Source organism: Lactuca virosa, chromosome 1 (genome assembly GCF_052849685.1).
Source record: "Lactuca virosa cultivar CGN04683 chromosome 1, Lactuca_virosa_CGN04683_v6, whole genome shotgun sequence".
Lineage (NCBI taxonomy): Eukaryota > Viridiplantae > Streptophyta > Magnoliopsida > Asterales > Asteraceae > Lactuca > Lactuca virosa.
Genome location: NC_136426.1, coordinates 325,045,252 through 325,063,760, shown reverse-complemented (window position 1 = coordinate 325,063,760; position 18,509 = coordinate 325,045,252). Strand labels below are relative to the sequence as shown.

General features: G+C 39.6%; 1 long non-coding RNA gene across 17 annotated transcripts; it reads left to right on the top strand.

The window, feature by feature from the left end:
• The first annotated feature begins 13,421 nt into the window (after positions 1-13,421).
• On the top strand, positions 13,422-16,747 carry LOC145168703 (uncharacterized). 17 transcript variants are annotated; one of them, XR_013742056.1, is made up of 6 exons: positions 13,422-13,546; positions 13,724-13,770; positions 13,867-14,026; positions 14,142-14,457; positions 15,011-15,087; positions 15,226-16,747. It is a non-coding gene; the product is annotated as an uncharacterized LOC145168703 (long non-coding RNA). The 17 variants fall into 17 exon arrangements; XR_013742040.1 differs by having other exon boundaries at positions 13,862-14,026; XR_013742065.1 differs by having other exon boundaries at positions 13,429-13,770; positions 13,862-14,026; positions 15,226-15,279; positions 15,675-16,747.
• Positions 16,748-18,509: the final 1,762 nt, after the last annotated feature.

Genomic DNA, 18,509 nt, shown 5'->3' with positions numbered 1-18,509 from the left:
GAGAACACTATATACTATACAAGAAGAACATTACATACTATACAAAGAGAACACCACATACTATACAAGAGAACTTACTAAAATAGAATGTGACATACTATTTCTCGATACGACACATCTTTGTGCTATCACCGCGTAACCAGAGTCTCCTGGAGGGAGAGCGGGCATTATGTGTATAGATCTATACGGGACAGACACTCCCACATCCCGACTGTTAGCTACAGTCCGAGCCGTCTAGGCCCAGGGGTGACAAAATGTCACATCTACATATGACTCGGAGGGTCAAAGGGATTCGATCGTCAATCAGCATGGTTACGTACGAGTTCACATTCAAACCTTTAATTAATACTTTAAAAATTAAAGGCAACAGACTCCCTGAGGAGTATTGTACATTTAATACTACCTGGAGCCTGCATTTCATTACATATGGCCGACAGTGATACTGTTGGGGTAAAACATTTTTCTCATTACTATACATGAATAAAGTTGAAAACTATATTTTCATACTAATAACTACTAGGAAAACTTGTACATTTTCGAAGGAACAAACAAACCATCGGGTCTTGGAAAAGACTACTTTTCTGGAAAACATAGGGTTTTCTAGGGCTCATACTATTTTCAAACACCGAAATTTTCTTTTACAATGTATAAATGTGAATATTTTTATACAGGAAATGACACTAAATACTTATGAACTCACCAGCTTTATGCTGATAAACGTTTTCAAAATAACTTGTATTCTCAGGTCATCAGTAGACAGGTACGGATGCAGCTTTTGAGAAGGCGGAGCACACATAAGACTCCACTTTATTTTGATTGTATTTTTGGTGTCTAACATTTGTACTGAACACGTTTGTATTACAATTATTATCTTAATGCAATGGATGTTGTTGCTTGTCTTTACTATTATGCTTTGTTATGATACTGTACATGACGTCCTCCACCCCAGAACGTATTCCGCCGTTCTCGGTTTTGGGGTGTGACAGATTGGTATCAGAGCACTGTTTATAGTGAATAAAGTATATCAACCCATAAAAGATATACAAACTATAAACACATCGGGACTAAAACACTCTGAACAAGAATATATACTTTTAAATAATAAAATATTTAACTAAGTATATATATACATTCATTCATACAAAGGGTCAGTATCATACTAGAACAGAACAAAAGTATTAAGATTGTTGAACAGCACAGTTAGGCTTAGAGACATATGGCCAAAACTAGGCGGATGTAGCCTGATCAACTACATTTTCCTAGGAGTGGCTAGCATGTGCCTAAGAATGGTTGTGGTGTTGCAACAAATCTAAAACTTACCAATACTGCTACAAGAACATCAGAACAAGAATACTATAGGAGTATTCTGCATTCTAGTTACAACATATGTGAGAACTAAAAGGGTCGTTACTAGTAGGGCAATAGTTGCTAAGTGGATACACCACGGTTACATGTGACTAAGGCGTTATAGACTTAGAATCTGTGACCTTTGCTTCATTTCCTGTTCTTGTTTGATTGTGGGCTTGGAGTTAGGGTCGCTTATTCGAAGGTCTATTCTGCTTCGATTACATGTAATTGGTATGCACTATGCAAATATTGGGTCGACCTATAACGATCATCTTATAAGTATCATAGATTAGCGCGCCTATCAATTTTCTTTCCCCATTCTCGCGTAAATGGCATAACCGCATCCCGAGCGGAAGTCATGGAACTCCGAGCACGTCAGAGGACGCACGAGCGACATCTTCAGGGAGTTGTGCGCCAACTGGCTGATCTTAGGGTTTGCCCCAAAGGATCCCCGTCGCCAGTAAAAGATGCCAACTCATCCTTCCCTTTTGATTAAGGATAGCCTTCTTTTCTATAATCGATAGAGTACATGCCGGTAAACATTCCTAACTTTGGAAGTACTCTAGCCAGACTACGAAACTGCCAACATTTTTTTCCTTGATGGTTTGATTACAGGATGCCGCCTCGCAAGCGTCCAACCAGGAGAACTCCCGCAACTCAAGCTCCACCACCACCACCTACACCGCCGGTTCCTCCGCAGTTCGACCCCGTGTTGTTCCAAACAGCCGTGACTGCAGCCGTGACCGCCGCTCTGGCGCAAGTCAATTCTGGTGGTGCCAGTGGAGGTGGACTGGGAACTAACTCTAGCCAAGGTGAAACCCACCCCCGTGCTCGGGAATGCACCTACAAAGATTTCATCAGTTGCAAGCCTACCTACTTCAACGGGACCGAGGGAATCCTCGCCCTAACCCAATGGCTCGAAAGAACCGAAGCAGTATTCAAAATGTGCTCCTGCCCCGAAGGGAGCAAGATAAAGTTTGCTACTTGTACCCTTACCCAAAGGGCCCTAACATGGTGGAATGGCCATGTCAAAGCCCTCTCCCTGGTAGCAGCTAACGCCATGGGTTGGGATACACTGAAAGACCTAATGATGACAGAGTACTGCCCAAAGGGAGAAATTCAGAAATTGGAGGAGGAACTCTGGAGTCTCAAAATGCAGGGTTCCGATATAGTAGCTTACACAACCCGGTACTGCGAGCTGGTAGCCCTATGCCCTAACATGATCCCCTCGGAAGCCAAGAAGATTGAACGATACATCGGGGGTCTAGTGCCTCCGTATCGTGGGAACGTTCTATCATCACGACCAACGACCTTTGAAAGTGCCAAGGAGTTGGCCCAAATGCTTATCGATCATGAAGTTCCCCGTGCTCCATCAACAACTACAACCATCACTACTGCTCCAACTCACGCCTCCGACAACAAGAGAAAGCGGGGAGATCGAAAGAAGGGTAAATCAGTCAAATCCTCTTCCAGTAACCTGCAAATAGTGGCTGTCCATGCTGCCACTACTCCTACTGTCCCTGTACCCGCCAAAACATATGCGGGGAATCTACCCAAGTGCGATAAGTGTGCTTTCCATCATAACGGCCCATGCCGTGAAATGCACTGCGCCAATTGCGACCGGAAGGGCCACACCATCCGGTTCTGCAGAGCACCTCCTAAACCCATTTCCCAAATTCCCAGTTCGGGAGCGAGCCAGGCCTGCTATGGCTGTGGCGAAGTCGGACATTTCAAAAGAAATTGTCCAAAGACTGGCAACGCGGGAGGAGCAGGTAGACTACTTGCTATTGGCCATAATGAGGCTGTAGCAGACCCCACCGTAGTCACGGGTACGTTCCTTCTCGATAACTATTATGCTTGTATTCTATTCGATAGTGGGGCAGAAAGAAGTTTCATAAATCAAAACTTTAAACACTTACTTAAACAATCACCGCAATCACTGAAAGAAACCTTCGTCGTAGAAATGGCTAACGGCAAGACGGAAAGTTCTAACGAAATCTACATAGGTTGTACCCTCACACTAGATAATCATTCGTTTCCTATCGATCTCATACCGGTAGCGATCAAGAGCTTTGATGTCATCATAGGCATGGACTGGTTGAGTCTCCACCGTACCGACATCCTGTGTTTCGACAAAGCCATCCGTTTGAACTTGCCCAACAACGAAACATTGATGATCTACGGAGACAAACCCAGTACGAGCCTTCTCGTCATCTCGAGCATTCAAGCTCAGAAATACTTGCGCAAGGAATATCACGCATTCCTTGCACACATTGTCGACACGAGCCGGAAAACGAAAGAACTCAAAGATTTCCCCATCGTGTGCGACTTCCCTGACATCTTTCCAGAAGAACTGCCAGGCCTACCTCCCAAACGTCAAATCGAGTTCAGAATCGATTTAAGTCCAGGAGCTACCCCCGTAGCTAAACCGCCCTATCGTCTAGCGCCTGCTGAGATGCAAGAACTATCCGGCCAACTTAACGAACTGCTCAGCAAGGGCTTTATAAGACCAAGCTTCTCACCCTGGGGAGCACCAGTCTTGTTCGTAAAGAAGAAAGACGGATCGTTCCGCATGTGCATCGACTACAGAGAACTCAACAAGCTGACAATCAAGAACCGTTATCCTCTTCCTCGGATAGACGATTTATTTGACCAACTACAAGGGGCGAGTTACTTTTCCAAAATTGATCTAAGGTCCGGGTATCACCAATTGCGAGTGCTCGAGGAAGATGTTCCGAAAACAGCCTTCCGGACTCGTTACGGTCACTACGAGTTCGTAGTGATGCCGTTCGGACTGACCAATGCGCCCGCAGTGTTCATGGACTTGATGAATAGAGTATGCCGTCCTTACTTGGATCAGTTCGTCATCGTCTTTATCGATGACATACTTATCTACTCGCGAAGTGAGGAAGAGCATGGCGATCATCTGCGACAGGTCCTGGAAACTCTACGATCGGAGAAGCTTTACGCAAAGTTCTCAAAGTGCGAATTTTGGATCCGAAGAGTCGAATTCTTAGGACACGTGGTTAGCAAAGAAGGAATCCACGTGGACCCATCCAAGATTAAAGCTATTGAGAACTGGTCAGCACCAAAGACGCCTACAGAAATTCGCCAATTTCTAGGCCTCGCTGGCTACTACCGAAGATTCATTCAGAATTTCTCTCGGATTGCGAAGCCTCTTACGGCATTGACCCAGAAAGGCGTGGCCTTTAACTGGGAAGAAAAACAAGAGAAGGCATTCTGAACCCTGAAGCGAGCCTTGTGCACCGCTCCGATACTGTCCCTCCCCGAAGGGACAGAAGACTTCGTAGTATATTGCGATGCATCCAATCAGGGGCTCGGCTGTGTTCTGATGCAACGAGGTAAGGTCATCGCCTACGCCTCAAGACAGCTGAAGACACACGAAGTCAACTACACCACGCACGACCTCGAGCTAGGAGCGGTCGTGTTCGCCCTAAAGATATGGAGACACTATATGTATGGTACAAAGAGCACCATCTATACCGACCACAAAAGCCTCCAGCACATCTTCAACCAGAAGGAGCTCAACATGAGACAACGACGGTGGGTCGAGCTACTCAATGACTACGAATGTGAAATTCGTTACCACCCGGGTAAAGCCAATGTAGTAGCAGACGCCCTAAGTCGGAAGGAATATTCTGGGCGAAGAGTCAAGTCCCTAACCATGACTATCCATTCGCATCTACCCACACAAATTAAGGGAGCACAGCTTGAAGCTTTGAAACCGGAAAATGTGGCGGGAGAGTCCCTGCGAGGAATGGATAAGAATCTGGTAGTCAAGGATGATGGAGCTTACTACCTCATGGACCGGATCTGGACACCGCGACACGGTGGCTTCAGAGACTTGGTCATGAAAGAAGCGCACAACACTCGATATTCCATTCACCCAGGTTCGGATAAGATGTACCTGGATCTCAAGAAATCGTGCTGGTGGCCTAACATGAAAGCGGAAATCGCTACCTTCGTGAATAAGTGCCTTACTTGCGCTAAGGTCAAGGTCGAATACCAGAAACCCTCGGGTCTTCTCCAACAGCCAGAGATACCTGAATGGAAGTGGGAGAGAATTACTATGGATTTCATTACCAAATTGCCCAAATCTCCGAGTGGGTACGACACCATTTGGGTAATTGTCGACCGGCTAACCAAATCCGCCCACTTCCTTCCTATCAAGGAAAATTTCAAAATGGAGAGACTTACGCGAATTTACATCCAAGAGGTAGTCCGACTGCACGGTGTACCTGTGTCCATTATTTCCGATCGGGATAGCAGGTTCACCTCGAGGTTCTGGCAGTCACTACAGAAGGCTCTTGGAACTAAGCTGGATATGAGCACAGCATACCATCCTCAAACCGATGGACAGAGTGAGAGAACTATTCAAACCTTGGAGGATATGCTACGAGCCTGTGTGATTGACTTTGGTAAGGCGTGGGATACCCACTTACCCCTAGTTGAGTTTTCCTACAACAACAGTTATCACACAAGCATCAAAGCTGCCCCATTCGAAGCCCTATACGGCCGGAAGTGCAGATCCCCTCTGTGCTGGGCCGAGGTAGGCGACACTCAATTAGCTAAGGGACGAGTTCCTGACAGCACTCTCACCGGTCCAGAAATCATCCGCGAAACCACCGAAAGGATCGTACAAATCCGAGCACGACTTAAAGCCTCAAGAGACCGACAGAAAAGCTACGCAGACAAACGGAGGAAACCCTTGGAATTCCAGGTGGGAGACCGAGTCCTTTTGAAAGTCTCACCCTGGAAAGGCTTGATACGCTTCGGAAAGCGCGGAAAGCTGAATCCAAGATACATAGGGCCTTTCGAGATTCTCGCTAGAATCGGCCCCGTAGCTTACAAACTCAATCTACCCCGCGAACTTAGTAATGTGCATCCCACATTCCACGTCTCGAACTTGAAAAAGTGCCTATCCGAAGAGACTCTCATAATTCCACTCGATGAAATCGAGATCAATGAGAGCCTCAACTTCGTGGAAGAACCTGTGGAGATCATGGACCGAGAGGTCAAACGAACGAAGCAAAGCCGCATCCCGATTGTGAAGGTTCGTTAGAACGCCAAACGAGGACCAGAGTTCACTTGGGAGCGCGAGGATCAAATGAAACTTAACTATCCCCATCTCTTTGCTTAGTTGTGTTGTAGTAACGTAACTACTTGAATTCTGAATTTCGGGACGAAATTCCCTCTAACGGGGGGATGATGTGACAACCCGAAATTTACTCCGTCACTGTAACCCGTTTCCGTTAATAAAAGTTAGTTCTATTAAAATTTTCCGTTAACTTTTATTTATTAAAATAATTCATTTTTGAATTATTATTATAATATATTTATTGACGGGATAAAAACAACTAAGTCGGGTTACGGTTAGTTTACCGGGTAAAAACATTTAGCTCCGTTTAAACGACAGTGTATGGTGGGTTCCCACTAGGCAGCCATATATAAGGGAGGAGTGTCCACCTTTAGAGCCTTTTCCCACCTTGGAGCTTTCTCTCTCTACTTTCTCTCTCTAAAAACGGGTTTGGCTCAAGAACACCACTTTCAAGCCTCAAAAATCAAAGGTAATCTTCCTAACTTGATTTTCTAGCTTGGTATTCATGCTATTTCGAGTTGGATCATCCAAATACCCCAACATGCATGCATTTACGGTTTGGGGAGCCTCCCAAAACCGTGAACTCCTATATGCGGGTTTTGAAGCCCCAAAACACTTTCAAACCTTCTCTAATGCTTAGATATAGCTTAGATACTTGCATGCATGAACTAAGGAACTCAAAATCGTGACTTTTGGCCATAAATTTGAGTTTACGGTTCTTGAACATTCAAGAACCGTAAACCCAAAACCGTAAACACCTCAAATGGTGTTTTGATGCCCCTAAACCCTTCCTTAGCTTGTTTGATGAACATGAAACTAGTGTAGATGAGCTTAGGACCCCAAAACATGAAATGGTTGAAGTGGTCAAGGGTTTACGGCCGTAAACCCCAGAGTTTACGACCGTAAACTTCCAAGAAGTGGTCAAGGGTTTACGACCGTAAACTCCTGGAGTTTACGACCGTAAACTCCCAAAGAGTGGTCCAAGGACCGTAAACTCCAAGGGAGTACCCAGTTGAACCCTAATCACTTCCCAAGCCCTCGAATTGATCCTAGGAGCCTTCCTTGTGATGCATGAGACCTTTAGACACACAAACTCACAATTTCCATGAGTTTACGGCCGTAAACTCATGGGGGAAATGGTCTCCCAACCGTAAACACACTTAAGTGTGGCCAAGTGAAGTGTAAACTCCATAGTGAGGCCATACACTCCTTAGATGCAACCTTTAGCACTCCTAACACTTGAAACAAAGTGTTTTCATACATTAAAGTGCCTCTACTCACTTAATTAGTGATTACACAACTAATTAGATACTTTGTACATCACTACATGTTACATAGGATCCGTGTGTGAGTTCAAGTCCTCACTTGACACCTAGCATCCTATCCGGCGTTTCCATCCACTTCACTCACTACAGGTGAGTTCATACCCCTAAATGAACCTTTTTAAATGTTTTTAACTGTTTTATGGGGGGGGGGGGGAATACAAGTTGAACCAACTAAGTTATAGTACACAATCGCATGTGAAGTATAACTTGCAACCAAAAGGATTTTCTACACTATTAACTGCTTTTTACCATCAAAAAGGGATTTTCTATATTTTTAACTATATTGCCAATTAAACTGTTTTCAAATGCGTACTAAATTCATTTTCGTGTTAAATCACTATAAAACTATTTTTCCAAAATTCGTTTAAACAAATTTTTAGTCTCAAACCATATCTACACCAATATATTTATATAAGTAAGACTTGAAGGACTTAGGACTAATAGCTCACCTTATTTCCTGTTCTTGTTTGATTGTGGGCTTAGGGTATTTTGTTATTAGTCCGACTCTCGTTGAATTCTTAGTTATATATCTTATATATTTGTGTAAGATATAAAAGTTTTCATATCAGTTCAATGCCTTTGGATATCAAAGACATGCAACCAACAATACTATTTAACTATAATAGGTATCTACACCAATATATTTATATAAGTAAGACTTGAAGGACTTAGGACTAATAGCTCACCTTATTCCCTGTTCTTGTTTGATTGTGGGCTTAGGGTATTTTGTTATTAGTCCGACTCTCGTTGAATTCTTAGTTATATATCTTATATATTTGTGTCAGATATAAAAGTTTTCATATCAGTTCAATGCCTTTGGATATCAAAGACATGCAACCAACAATACTATTTAACTATAATAGGTATCTACACCAATATATTTATATAAGTAAGACTTGAAGGACTTAGGACTAATAGCTCACCTTATTCCCTGTTCTTGTTTGATTGTGGGCTTAGGGTATTTTGTTATTAGTCCGACTCTCGTTGAATTCTTAGTTATATATCTTATATATTTGTGTCAGATATAAAAGTTTTCATATCAGTTCAATGCCTTTGGATATCAAAGACATGCAACCAACAATACTATTTAACTATAATAGGTATAGTTAAGGGATACTACTCAATGCTACTATTGCCATGACAACTATCAGAGTCAGTTCAGTTGTGAGTCAATATATGCTATGTACTATACAAGAGAACACTATATACTATACAAGAAGAACATTACATACTATACAAAGAGAACACCACATACTATACAAGAGAACTTACTAAAATAGAATGTGACATACTATTTCTCGATACGACACATCTTTGTGCTATCACCGCGTAACCAGAGTCTCCTGGAGGGAGAGCGGGCATTATGTGTATAGATCTATACGGGACAGACACTCCCACATCCCGACTGCTGGCTACAGTCCGAGCCGTCTAGGCCCAGGGGTGACAAAATGTCACATCTACATATGACTCGGAGGGTCAAAGGGATTCGATCGTCAATCAGCATGGTTACGTACGAGTTCACATTCAAACCTTTAATTAATACTTTAAAAATTAAAGGCAACAGACTCCCTGAGGAGTATTGTACATTTAAGACTACCTGGAGCCTGCATTTCATTACATATGGCCGACAGTGATACTGTTGGGGTAAAACATTTTTCTCATTACTATACATGAATAAAGTTGAAAACTATATTTTCATACTAATAACTACTAGGAAAACTTGTACATTTTCGAAGGAACAAACAAACCATCGGGTCTTGGAAAAGACTACTTTTCTGGAAAACATAGGGTTTTCTAGGGCTCATACTATTTTCAAACACCGAAATTTTCTTTTACAATGTATAAATGTGAATATTTTTATACAGGAAATGACACTAAATACTTATGAACTCACCAGCTTTATGCTGATAAACGTTTTCAAAATAACTTGTATTCTCAGGTCATCAGTAGACAGGTACGGATGCAGCTTTTGAGAAGGCGGAGCACACATAAGACTCCACTTTATTTTGATTGTATTTTTGGTGTCTAACATTTGTACTGAACACGTTTGTATTACAATTATTATCTTAATGCAATGGATGTTGTTGCTTGTCTTTACTATTATGCTTTGTTATGATACTGTACATGACGTCCTCCACCCCAGAACGTATTCCGCCGTTCTCGGTTTTGGGGTGTGACACCCTCTGTGCTGGGCTGAGGTGGGTGATACCCAGTTAGCTAAAGGACGAGTTCCTGAGAGCACTCTCACGGGTCCGGAAATCATTCGGGAAACGACAGAGAAGATCGTTCAGATTCGTGAACGATTGAAAGCCTCTAGAGACCGACAGAAAAGCTACGCAGATAAACGAAGGAAACCATTGGAATTCCAGGTGAGCGACCGTGTTCTATTGAAGGTCTCACCCTGGAAGGGCTTAATACGCTTTGGAAAGCGTGGAAAGCTAAATCCAAGATACTAAGGGCCTTTCGAGATTCTCGCTAGAATCGGCCCTGTAGCTTACAAACTTAACTTACCGCGCGAACTCAGTAACGTACATTCTACGTTCCACGTCTCGAACTTGAAAAAGTGTCTGTCCGACGAGACTCTTGTAATTCCACTCGACGAGATCGAGATCAACGAGAGCCTCAACTTCGTGGAAGAACCAGTAGACATCATGGACCGGGAGGTCAAGCAAACGAAACAAAGCCGTATCCTGATAGTGAAGGTTCGCTGGAACGCCAAGCTAGGACCTGAATTCACTTGGGAGCGAGAGGATCAGATGAAACTGAAATATCCTCGTCTTTTTGCTTAGTTATTTGTAACTACTTATCTGCTTAAACCCTAATTTCGGGACGAAATTCCTTCTAACGGGGGGATGATGTGACAACCCGAAATTTCTATTATGTACAACAATTCACTTCAATAGAAGTCAGAACTGTTTCTGCTAACTTTTGAGCTGTGTAGAGTCAGTTTGAGTGTTCTAAAGCCTAGTACTTCAGGAAATAACTGGAGAGAGGATGCCCTAGGGTTTATTGTGCAACAATAAAGTCCCAAAACTCCAAGAGTTTGGAGTTTACGGCCTAAACATGGTGTTTACGGCCGTAAACCCCAAGGGGTATAAAAGTGACACTTAGTCATTTTTAACACTTTTTCACCACTTTCAAGAACTAGAACTCAAATCCTCTCAAGTATCATCCGATTTTCCTTCTTGATCTTCAACTTTGTAAGTGTTTCTTGCCCTAATTAGTTGATATCTTACTTAATCTAGTGATCTTACATGATTCCATCCGTGAAATCATTCCATTTGTGTAGATCTTCAAGTGTTCTTAGTTTCACCAAGAACACACACTAGTGTTCTTGGACTTCTAACACCTTTTCAAGCTTCTACATAGTAAGTACTCTTACCCTAGTGTGTTATAAGACTTGTTACACTTCTAAATCATCTAGAAAACACAAGGAAACACAAGATCAAAGGTGTTTACGGTCCAAGATGTTCTTGGACCGTAAACCCTAATGAAGGGGCCAAAGTGTGCCCTAGTACCTTACCAATCCTTGGATACTAGCCTAGATCCATCCTTGATGTGCTTAGGACCTTAAACATCAAAAAGACCATAAACCATATGGGTTTACGGCCGTAAACACATGGAGAAATGGTCCATGGGCCGTAAACTCCATAAAGGGGTGAAATGTTGCCCTAATCACTTCCAAAGGCTTAGACTTGAAGTAGGAATGCTTCTTATGACTTTTAAAGCTTCAAAACACAAAATGGTAAAAGTGCCATGAGTTTACGGCCGTAAACTCATGGGTTTACGACCGTAAACTCCAAAGGAGTTGGTCACGAAACCGTAAACTCCAGAAGAGTTTACCCTTAGACCCTAAACTCAAATGCAAGGCCCTACAACCCTTAGATGCAATCCTTAGTACTTATAACACTTGAATCAAGGTGTTTTTCATGTCCTAGAGTGTCTTTACTTGATTAATTAGTTGTTAAATGACTAATTGGATACATATATGTCTTATTATATGTTAACTAGGATCCTTATGTGTGTTCAAGTCTTCACTTGACACTTAGCATCCTATACCATCCGTTCATCCAAACCACTCACTACAGGTGAGTTCATACCCCTTAATTAACCTTTTAAATGATTTTAAATGCTTTTATGGGGGGGGGATACAAGTTGATCTATTATAGTTATTATATTAATCATGTGATTAATAACTACCAAACAAGTGGATTTCTTACTTTTCAAACTGTGTTATCAAACAAACTACTTTTCAAACTGTTTTACAAGCTCTTTTACATATCAAATACTGTTATCAAACTCTTTTACATGTCAATTACTTTTAGTAAACTCTTTTACATGTCAATTACTTTTATTTAAACTCTTTTACACTTATATTCTGTTAAATGTATATCTTTATAGATATAGTTATATAAGTAGGATTGAAAGGACTTAGGACTGATAACTCACCTTACCTCATGTTCCTCGTTTGGTTGTGGACTTAGGGTATCGGTTATTTGTCCGAAGGTCGTTTGAATCCTAGTTATATATTATGTATATGTATATATATATATAAAAGTTCCTTCTTTCGATTCAATACCTTTGGGTAGTAAAGGTATACAAACATGTTCATACATGCAAATCCTATTACTAGTAAGCTATAATAGGTATAGTTTAGAAAGTTACTAATAGTATTACTAGAACACTGAAACATGCAATGAGTCAGTTCATACATGAGTCAATACAGCTAGTACATACTATACATTTTACAAGAAAACATACATGCTAGACAGAGAGAGAATAAACAATACCACACAGAGAGAACATACATACATACTAGATAGAGAGAGAACACACAATACAGCTAGTACATTCAATACATATACAAGAATACTATTACAGTTATGTGAGCCACGTAACGGGGCATGGCATCACCTGTCATGGCCCGTTTTGTATCCAGAATCTCCTTAAATGGAGAGCGTTGAGTTTGTGTATGGATCTATATTGGATTGACTATCCTACACCTTGCTGCTCGCTACAGTGGGACTTGCAAGTCTACGGGTGCCAAACGTCATTTCTTCCGACATCTTACATTGTCGCGTTCTATAGTCGGTAGCAGGGTACAGGCCGATCACATGGTACTTTAAATTACAATTGGTTTAAGGTAGTTAGTACAGCAGTAGTTACTTAATACAACACTACAGTACTATTTCATTTTCCCATTGCATTCACTTTGTGATCTTCACACAATATACAGTAATGTAAAAACTATATTTTTGGATAATGATAGTCAGATTTAGGAAAATACATACTCTTACAAGAGAAACACACACGACCACTAGATGTCTTGGTAGAAGGCTACTTTTAGTAGGAAACATAGGGTTTTCTAGGAGAGTTCAAAACATCTTAGAAAACATCTTACAAAACATCTTACAAACACTTTCATACAAATACAGACACTAATATACTTATGATCTCACCAACTTTAAAGCTGATACTCTCTTTGAAAATAACTTGTATCCTCAGGTTGTCAGTAGACAGGTACCGATGCCAGATTTTGAAAAGATGGAGCTCGTTCAAGACTCATCTTTTATTTTGATTCATATTTTGGTGTCTATTTAACTTGACAGAGCACATTTGTATTAAAATTATATTATTAATGCGATGTTGTTGCTTGTTTACTCTTTGCATTGTTGTGTACCTCCGGCCCCGAACGATTACGCAGTTTCAGGTTTTGGGGTGTGACACCCAATCTCCTGCGACACCGTCTCCGCAGGTGAGTCTGCCTCCGCCATATAAGATCTCTCTTCGTCTTCTATACCTCACTCTCTACCAGCTCGATTCCGGTTGATGAGAATCAACGAATTTGGATTTGGCCGGAACGCAATCTTGGCCTACAAGCTGTTTACGACTCTATCTCACTCGATTTAAACACCTAAAACCCGTACTGTAGTCTTTTCAGCTTCATCGCAACTTCACCAGACGCTTTTCTCCATTCAAGTAAGTATAGGATCTCTCTACGGTTTCTATACCACCGATGTTGTCGTCTTCCGTTTCGATTAAAATCTCAGGTATCTGTTCAATGTTTTAGTGAAGATCGTTGATTGCAAGCGGTCATCATCTAACCACTCTAGAAATCGACTTTTGCTGGCCTCATCTATCTGAGAGAAATCGAGTTTCGCCAGATGAAACACATACAAAACACACTTCAGTCTTTCGATTTTGACCAACAGATGGTTGGGCATCGTCGGTCCTGGTACGACACCATCTCCTTATTCTATTTCTTTTTTTTCTTAATTTTTTTTTAGCTTTTTGATTGTTTGTTTTTCATATTCCCTGCCCTAATCTTGCAATTTTATAAAAATTGGTAGCCCTGTTGCTGTACAGATATGCCAAAATACACGACAGATCGACCAGATAAATTCCACCGACACCGACTTCCAAAATTGCAGCTTTCGGTTAGACTTCCAAACCAGAGGTGACATCCTATTATTTTTATGTGATTATTTTGCTTCCTCTATAACATTTTTTCACATGTATTTTGAAGAAGCACCCTACAAATATGGCTAATCCGTTCAACACAACGGTTGTATCAAGGTTTTTTTGTCTCCAGGACTACAAATCGCCAGACTTTCAGCAATTGATTCAACACAATGATGGTATCAAGGGATAGAAAAAGACAAGTAGGTAAAAAACATCTACTGTTTCCAATTTTGAGTGATTAATTTAGGATTATCTTTAACTAAGTCTTTCTATTGAATCTAGGCATAAGAAAATTGACTTTGATTAGTAAATTGAGATTCAATATTAAGAACACAGATTATTTATTGTTAATTTTGCTCTTCCTTTTTTTGTTAAAATACAATCATACTTTACCCTCTCCAGTTGATATCATAAGATAATGAACTTAATAAAAAAAGACTTAAGATGCTAAATTATATGAAGTCATGTGGACATGTTTGTTTTTGACAGACTTATTATTTCAAGGGTCTCCATATATGTTGATTAAGTTGCAGTGTATAATGATATTAAAAATAAAAAAAAATAAAGAGAAAGAAAAGAAGGATAAGCAAGTGCTTTTGGATCTCTATTTGATCTCAAATTTAATCGGTTATGTAGTAGTATTGAAGTTATGGATTGTATTGTTCATCATTAATGCTATACCCTATCTGGTTGATATTGAGATTTGAAATAGAATTTCACTATGCATCCTAACTTCTCGATGAAATGCATGAACCAGATCGATTGGAGATATTGATGCTGAGAGAAGGAGATATTGATACCGAGTCAGACAAACGGGATTTAAAGAAACTGAAGGTAGAGACATGAAATTGAAGAGATACCATGAATATTCAGTGATCTTTTTGTCCAATTTTCATATTATGATATGTTTTTCCCTTTTCCATTTCTTTAAGTAACTGATTGTATTCATGTAATTCTGGTTTGTATATATAGACTGATGAAGATGAGGAAAGTGTCAAAGAAAAAAAGAATGCAACAAATAAAAAGGTATACTGTTACGCTACTAAGATGAACTACAGCCAAATTACAAACATACCGTTACATTGAACACCAGATCTCCAGTTGTTGTTTCAGTGACGAAGCATTCAGTGTGTGAGGCAATAGATGCCCAGGAATGGTTAGTTTGTTTACATAGTTGTCATATGAAATAAACAATGAAGTATGGTTCCTGGGATATCATCAATTTGCCTTTCTAATCTTCATCTTCATGTATGGATGATGTGAGTCTTGTGTGTTTAGATTGTCAAAATATACCAAATTTACCTTTGTCCTAACCTATTCGTCTTTTTTCTTTATTTTCATAAATGATTGATTATCCTCCTAAAAACGTTTTTGCTATATTTACCTAATGTATTGGCTTTGTTTTTACTATATTTATTTAGTAGAATGTGTCAACAGCCTTGATGCCAGTGGGCTATATGCGAAACTGCTAATATACCCAGTTTTGAACCAGCGGTTGCAATTGATTTCGAACCTACAAACACTTTCTGCAACAGGTAATAATACCGATGTTTGTTTTACTTTCCACCTGATTGATTTCCAATATTGATTGTTTAATCCGATTTTAAAGCTAATTTTACATATTTTTGCTGTTAAGGATAACTGCTAATTTTGCCTCTGAATATGGTGAGAAAGCCCAAAACATTGTTTATAAAGGAAAGCTGCAACAGGTTGCCATCAAACGTTTCAAAAATCTGCATCACATGATTCCAGTCACTTCCTCATTTTCTCAGAATTTTTTTTTTCCTTTTCAATTTGTTGCTGCAATTTCATTTATTTTTTTGGATGGACTCTTTTTGAGTTTTGACATCAGTGAATTGTGAGAATGTGTGTATTTTCTATTTGTTTCATTTGAATCTTCAACCAAAATGAATTTTTTTAACAAAATCCAGAAATCCCTCTTTTGGTTTGGCATACATTCTTTCAGTTTTTCCAGAAATTCTTTTTTTTACAGTTTTTTTCCTAAGGTTTGTGGAAATGACACCTGCTCTTCATTTTGTTGTATCAGGTTTTTTGTGTGCATAAGACAATTATAGCATTTATTATGACGATGTTAATGGTGATGTGGAGGATTTTATGGATTTTAGTCGGAACATTTATCCCAATGGAGAACATCCCAATGAAAAACAATATCAAAGTTTGACTAGGAATCACTTCTTCACCAATATACTTTCTAAAGAGAGTGTTTAGTTAATGGTTGGTTTTTGTCGTTTTAAGATTTGATTGGTTAATTTTTTTGTTGGATGGACAGGCGGAGACGTTGATTGAGCTTCTACAGCGGCCAAGATCCGGCAACAACACGGCCAACCAGGATTTGACAGATTAACATGTTCTCCTTCCATCAGAACACACACATACTTACAAACATGGGACAAAAAATTGTATATGCTCACGGTTGCTTCCTATGTTTTGTAAGACACAAATATTAAGTTTTATTTATTTTTGTTAAATTTTAGTTCTTAATGTGTATTTCGTTTTTTTAAGTTTATAAATTTACAATAGTATTAAGCTCATAAATCGTATGACAATTTTGTGTCAATTAAACATTTATATCACATTACATACACGATATTTATGGTGCTGATTCAAATGTAAGTAAAAATATTTTTGTTTTTTTTTATTGTTAAATTTGTCCTTTTTGTCCTTTGAGCTGTCCAAATCCATCCCAACAAAGCGGGGTTCCTATCTAGTTATGTATTATGTATGGATCCGTTTACTATATGGATTTATTTAAAATAAAAAATTTAATATCAATATATAAACATTAAATATTTTATAAAGTAATTGAAAAAAAAGTAAATTAATGAGTTTGTAACATTTATGTGAATTTATTCTCAAATTAATAAAATGATAACCTTACATGAATAGAATGAGAACCTTCCATATATATAATTGTAAATTCTGCAAATTTAATATAAGAATGAAAAACCTTAAAAAATGACAAATGGAAAATAAAAAAATCAAAAAAAGTCATGTTGCAAAATGAAGGAGAAGAGGACATGTGGTAAAAAAAACTTTCATTTATTAAAGAGGATTAATATAATAAATATATACTAGATGGATACTCAAATTGCAAAAACATCTTGTCATGTCACAAAACCGTCTATTCAAATTTTTGACAAAATTGTAAGAATGGTACATGTGGTTAGGTGGAAATTGTCACTTTTAACCAAAAAGGTTTGAACTAACACTTATGGTTCAAAAGTTTTCATTTTCTTGTCACTTTGGTCCAATTTGGTTTGAATTTTCTTAATATGATGAATTTACCCTCTGTATTTTCATTTTCGATTTTTTATTTAATATAACATTTTTGTAAATTAAAAAAATAAGAATTTGCCCCATCCAATTCTCTCTCTCTCTCTCTCTCTCTCTCTCTCTCTCTTCATTTCGTCACAAACCACAACCACAGCCAGTCAGCCCACCACCGCCAGTAGGACCACCAAACCCACCGTCGATGCCGAAACCTTACAATTTTTCGGCACTAATTCGCCGGAGAAAAAAAATAAGAGTTGAACCGTTTGTCTATTTCCTTCTCCTACGAAGTTGCCTCCGTCTGTTCGTAATCGGCGATATTGTAAGGTTTCCAGCGACGTTTAGGGTTTTCAGAACGTCTATCTCCGACCTCGACGACGCAAGGGTTTGAGCAGCGTTGTCGGGGTTGCTCAGATCTGTAACTCGATAATCGGTGCGTCGTTGCTAGAGTTTGCAGAGGCGACAGCGGCGTGACTTCGTCTCTTTCCATTCTTGCTTCACCCATTCACCACGAGCAGATCGTCAGACCACCCTTCTCGTCTAGTCGTTGGAGTTCCCTTTCATAGATCAAATTGTCACACCCCCAAACCTGAACGGTGGAAACGTCTGGGGGCGGATGGAGTGACTCCACGTACAATATCATAACAGTTAAATATAAATGAAACATAGCAATGCAAACATTCATACATTAAGAATTTAAGTTTACATTGTTTACAAACTTTGTTTGCTCAAGAGTTAATACAAATAATTGAAAAGTAGAGAGCATGAAATGACGACGTCGGCCCTCGAGAAGGGTTGAACACATGTCTACTGGTTTCTTGAGAATACAAGTGATTTTGAAAAGTGTCAACAATTAAGTTGGTGAGTTCATAAGCGTTTTTGTGTGAGAAGGATTTGTAACATTTTTGCGTAAGATGATTTGTATACTTGTAGAAAATTCAATATTTTCTTAAAAGAGCTGTAGA